Raw genomic sequence first — 6573 nt, 5'->3', positions numbered from 1 at the left:
AGGAGAGAGACCTGACTATCGTGGATCCTCTGGGGGGCCTCAACAACCTCATGATGGTGACAGGGCAGAGAAGAATCTCTCCACATCAAAACACATCAAGAAATACCAGCAGAGACCCACAGGGAAGAAATCTCATTGCTGCTCTGACTGTGGGAAAGGTTGCAAATCTTCATCAAAACTTAAAATACACCAGAGAACACACACAGGAGAGAAGCCTTATAGCTGTGATCAATGTGGGAGGAGTGTTAGTACATCTAGTGGTCTGACAGTACACCAGAGAACACACACAGGAGAGAAACCTTATAGCTGTGGTCAATGTAGGAGGAGTTTTAGTACATCTAGCGGTCTGACATTACACAAGAGAAAACACACAGGGGAGAAACCTTATAGCTGTGGTCAATGTGGGAGGAGTTTTCGTTCATCTAGCCATCTGACTCACACCAGAGAACACACACAGGAGAGAAACCTTATAGCTGTGATCAATGTGGGAGGAGTTTTGTTCAAGCTAGCAATCTGACTCAGCACCAGAGAACACACACAGGAGAGAAACCTTATAGCTGTGATCAATGTGGGAGGAGTTTTACTACATCTAGCGGTCTGACAGTACACCAGAGAACACACACAGGAGAGAAACCTTATAGCTGTGATCAATGTGGGAGGAGTTTTACTACATCTAGCGTTCTGACAGTACACCAGAGAACACACACAGGGAGAAGCCTTATAGCTGTGATCAATGTGGGATGAGTTTTACTTTACATCAAGCAATCTGATTCAGACACCAGAGAACACACACAGGAGAGAAGCCTTATAGCTGTGATCAATGTGAGAAGAGTTTTACTACATCTAGCCAGCTGACTTCACACCAGAGAACACACACAGGAGAGAAGCCTTATAGCTGTGATCAATGTGGGAAGAGTTTTACTACATCTAGCAATCTGACTTCACACCAGAGAACACACACAGGAGAGAAGCCTTATAGCTGTGATCAATGTGAGAAGAGTTTTACTTGATAGCAATCTGATTCAACACCAGAGAACACACACAGGAGAGAAGCCTTATAGCTGTGATCAATGTGAGAAGAGTTTTCCTACATCTAGCCAGCTGACTTCACACCAGAGAACACACACAGGAGAGAAGCCTTATAGCTGTGATCAATGTGAGAAGAGTTTTCCTACACACCAGAGAACACACACAGGAGAGAAACCTTTTAGCTGTGATCAATGTGACAAGAGATACTCTGATAAAAGATCTCTGATCAAACATCAGAAAATACATACATGAAGAAGTTGTTTCATGATATCACTGAAATAATGTCACAATGTAAAATGTTTTAACATTGTAGTAGGAGTATTTTAATGATGTCACAATGTAGAATGTTTTAACATTGTAGTAGGAGTATTTTAATGATGTCACAATGTAGAATGTTTTAACATTGTAGTAGGAGTATTTTAATGATGTCACAATGTAGAATGTTTTAACATTGTAGTAGGAGTGTTTTAATGATGTTCTACCTTATCGTTTACCCTGTTCAATTGATTGCAGCATGATATGGATATTAACCTCAGGGAGAAATCCAGGCTCTGAATTGAAAGAGTATTATTTAACAAAAAGTGACTAACAAAAAAAAGAGCTGTGTTACACTTACTGTGTTGGTGACCCACTTTAATCAACATGCAGCACTTCAACATGTAGGAGCTGTTTTCTACAAGTGCATGTAATATGATAATTGTTGCAGATGTTTGTGTATATACACACATGAAAGCAGTATAATAAATTGGTCTATAATCAATTTGATTAACAATCTGACATCACTGCAGTATTTCTTGACAACATTTAAATTCTAATTGTCTTTATTCCCGTACTGGGCAGTCAAAAATGTTTGCGTTTTGTGAGTGAGTTGCCATGGATCACAATTTATTTTGACTGCACGTTTTTCCTGTATTGGAGATTTAGTTTTGTTTGGGCTCGTTCCAAGGGGACGAGAGTTCTAGAAGCTAGTGAGTTTTAGGATTCTATAGAAAGAAAAATGAGAAAAGATACGATTGTATTTTACTATTATTTAGAAATGCGTTTTTTTTTTTTTGTTTTTAATTGTTGACAGCCAGTAGACACTGTTTATATTGGAGAAGGTGAAGCATTGTAGTTGATTATAATGTAAAATGGGGTGGTTTGTCCAACACAAATATAGAATAGTAGTGGTGGAATGACAGAATGGCTGCCCAAAATGGCTTGGTTTGGTTAACTGCTGAGGAATGGGGGGGGGAAGGAGAAGTGTTTCCACTCTCACATTCTTAGAGAAGGCTATTGTAGCAACTGTAACCTAACACCCAGCGACCTTGTCAAGAAGTTCTAAGGTGTAGGCTTGACAGTCGCTGGACCCAGGTTTGAGTTCAGCCTAGGGCTACCCCCTGAATTCACTACACTATGAATACAAGGACTGGCCATCCATGAGGTCAAAAGTATTTTTTTAAACCTGATTTTGAGGCTACATAGTATGTTCTATAATTGCCAGTGTAGATTTCCTGTGAGGGCAAATTATTAGAGCTGTTGATAAGTCATTGTCAGCCATTTTTTTTCATGCCCTTACATTAAAGGAAGGACATACCCAGATTCAATTACATTCATGAATTGATTTGAAACCTTTGTTTTGGTGCCTTGACGGATTTGTAAAATATGGTTTGTCATGAATCACTATTTTTTTAAATTATTTAAATGTAACCTTTATTTAACTGGGCAAATCAGTTAAGAACAAAATCTTATTTACAATGACTGCGTACCCTGGACGACGCTGGGCCAATTGTGCGCCGCCCTATGGGACTCCCAATCACGGCTGGTTATGATACAGCCTGGATTTGATCCACTGTCAACCAAGAGTCATCTGTAATTTCTACCAAAATAAATAAGACAAACTATTGACTAGAGGGAGGCAGTCGTCAATATAATCTGACTAGGAGGGAGCCGGTCGTCGACACAACCTGACTAGGAGGGAGCCGGTCGTCGACACAACCTGACTAGGAGGGAGCCGGTCGTCGACACAACCTGACTAGGGGGGAGCCGGTCATCGACACAACCTGACTAGGAGGGAGCCGGTCATCGACACAACCTGACTGGAGGGAGCCGGTCATCGACACAACCTGACTGGAGGGAGCAGGTCATCAACACAACCTGACTGGAGGGAGCCGGTCATCAACACAACCTGACTAGGAGGGAGCCGGTCATCAACACAACCTGACTAGGAAGGAGCCGGTCGTCAACACAACCTGACTAGAAGGGAGCCGGTCGTCGACACAACCTGACTAGGAGGGAGCCGGTCGTCGACACAACCTGACTAGGAGGGAGCCGCTCGTCAACACAACCTGACTAGGAGGGAACCGCTCGTCAACACAACCTGACTGGAGGGAGCCGCTAAAAAACTATATGACTTTTTATTTTACAACCTGACCGGAGGGAGCCGCTCGTCAACACAATTTTTTTATTTTATTTTACTCGGCAAGTCAGTTAAGAACACATTCTTATTTTCAAAGATGGCTTAGGAACAGTGGGTTAACTGCCTTGTTCAGGGGCAGAACGAACGATTTGTACCTTGTCAGCTCGGAACCGATCTTGCAACCTAAGGGTTTAGTATCCTGTTACCCTCTTCCTGTCAAACCAGAAGATGTAAGCATTGCAGAGGAGGATTGTCCAAAGTGGGGTATATATACTTGTGATGGTGAGAACACATTTTTGTCTAAATTACAGCTGTAAAGACCCTTTGGGAATATTTAAACATGGTTAAGCTTCTCTAGTGTCCGTGAGTTATTCACTCTGAAAATTTAGAACCTAACACTATAATTAGTGTTCACTGAAGTAGGGAAACGAGGTACAACGCCTGTTTGTCCCTACCCCTTCCTGGGTCGGTGAAGAGCGGTATTAAACTTAAGGAATAAATCCGAGCCTCACACTCATCACCTGTAGAAGGTTTTGTTTTTTTGTATTCTGAAATGCACTCGAACTATGTATCATTCAGTGGCTCCTTATGTTAAGCTTGAAAAACAGTTTTCGTGGGAACAGAAATACTAAATAATTTCTGAGTTTGCTAAATCCAATGGTTTTTAACTGAGTGTCATCTTGTAATCAATTATTGCTATTCATTGCTGACCAATTATTGGTATTCATTTCCTACCTGTAGCTCACTATGAGGCGTCTAGTGATACAGGTTAAGGGCCCTGTTGGAGATTGGTGGTTGGTAGCGGAGTCGAGGGAACAAGCAGGGTTGGACAAGGCCATGTCATTATCCCACACACAGTCTCTGTGGTTCATATGAACCCCATTCCTGGGAATTAGATTTGTAACTATGCCTGGTTGTTATAGAAAAAGTAATTAGGGGAAAACTATTTAGAAACCTGAAATAAAATAACAAACCGGTTTGAAAAATGAAAACTATTCCAAAACTAGTAAGACGTGTTTGTTGTTGTAAATGTTATATATTTTTTGTCTTTTTTGTGTGTATTGCAATATATTTCAATCTCTTTTTCCATGTTTAAATTAAATAAACCTTCCGGCAACCCGTCTCACCAATGTGATACGGATCTGCTATTTTTTTTAGACCTTATAGCTAGAACCTCCATCAGCAACTATAACCAGCTAATTAGCTACTAGCTATTTAGTCATTGTTAGCCACTGCTAGCGGCCTTTACCTTTTTTTAGCTCAAACACCAGCCGCTTTTAGCCTGGATAACACCTGCCAGTCTACACAGCGTGATATCACCCATGAGCATATCGGACTGTTTTTCTCCACTACATCACCGTATTCCTGCCGTAAGCTCTGGACCATTACACTGGATAATCGCAGCTATCTAGCTGCTACCGAGTAAAGCCCCATATACCACCCACCACTGCGACCTGTATGCTCTCGTCGGCTGGCCCTCGGCAACATATTCGTCTCCAAACCGACTGGCTCCAGGTCATCTATAAGTCTTTGCTCGGCCGCCTTAACTCAGCTCACTGGTCACCATAGCAACACCCACCCATAGCACGTGCTACAGGAAGTATATCTCACTGGTCATCCCCAAAGCCAACACCTGCTTTGGCCGCCTTTCCTTCCAGTTCTCTGTTGCCAATGACTGGAACGAATTGCAAAAATCACTGAAGCTGGAGACTCTCCCTCACTAATTTTAGGCATCAGCTATCTGAGCAGTTTACTAATCGCTGCAGCTGTACACAGCCCATCTGTAAATAGCCCATCCAACTACCTACCTCGTCCCCATGTTTTTATTGACATTTTTTTGATATTTTGCACACCAGTATTTCTACTTGCACATCATCATCTGCACATCCATCACTCCAGTGTTAATTTGTAATTACTCCATTTGCACACTTTGTATTTAGACTTTCTATTGTGTTATTGACCGTACGTTTGTTTATCCCAAGATTATGTAACTGTTGTTTTTTTGTCCCACTGCACTGCTTTATCTTGGCCAGGTCACAGTTGGAAATGAGAACTTGTTCTCGACTGGCCTACCTGGTTAAATAAAGGTGAAATACAAAACAATCTTAACTTTATTAGCATCATCCAAATGGAAACTGTCATTAACGCGGTTCTTCAATAATTACACACAATTCATACTGTAGCAAACATTATATTAAACAGGACATTCAAATGAGCCTTACAATTATAATCCAAAGTAGTGTGAAATGTACTCATAAGCAACCTGGAAATGTAGGTTTCTGGGGGAAAACTCAGGGGGAGTTTTCCCCCATTCACATTCAGAATACATTGTGAAAAACTAAAATCTTTGCTCACCAATTTTGCTCCAGGCAGATATCCTACGTCCATAACTATTGGCTTCCTCATTACCAGATATACTACATCCATAACTAGCGGTTTCCTCATTAGTTTAGCAGGGAGGTGTTTCTGCAATCAAATTGTGTTTGCATCGCCCTTGTGCCACAATTTTATTAAACACAGAAAGGGGCCTAGACCAAAAGTTGTCTGGCACACTGCTTAGCGTTTCAACAACATGAATAACTTATTTCTAGTCTACGATCATCAAAGTTACTACTAATGTGAAAACAAGGCAAAATATGACTATGCTCATTTTAAGACAAATGTCAAATAATTTTAACATTCATTACAGGCATCAATTGTTGTACAACATCATGGCAACTCTGTTGGCCTCACCTTTCTGTTACAGTGGTTTTCCGCTGTTGTGGGCTTTTAATCATCTGACTTTGTTGTTCACACAGGAGAGAGTGGGGACTATCGTGGATCCTCTGGGGACCCTCAACAACCTCATGATGCTGAAGAGGCAGAGAAGAGTCTCTCCAGATCTAAACACCTGCAGAGATCCACAGAGAAGAGATGCACCTCATCAGGCATTAAAATACCTCAGATAACACACAAAGGAGAGAAACCTTATCGCTGTGATCAATGTGGGAGGAGTTTTACAACATTAATCTCTCTGAAAGTAAACCAGAGAAAACACACAGGAGATAAACCTTATAGCTGTGGTCAATGTGGGAAGAGTTTTAATATATCTGGCTCTCTGACTCTACACAAGAGAACACACACAGGAGAGAAACCTTATAGCTGTG

The sequence above is a fragment of the Oncorhynchus gorbuscha genome, linkage group LG18, assembly GCF_021184085.1.
Source record: "Oncorhynchus gorbuscha isolate QuinsamMale2020 ecotype Even-year linkage group LG18, OgorEven_v1.0, whole genome shotgun sequence".
Classification (NCBI taxonomy): Eukaryota; Metazoa; Chordata; class Actinopteri; order Salmoniformes; family Salmonidae; genus Oncorhynchus; species Oncorhynchus gorbuscha.
This window is presented reverse-complemented; position numbering follows the sequence as displayed.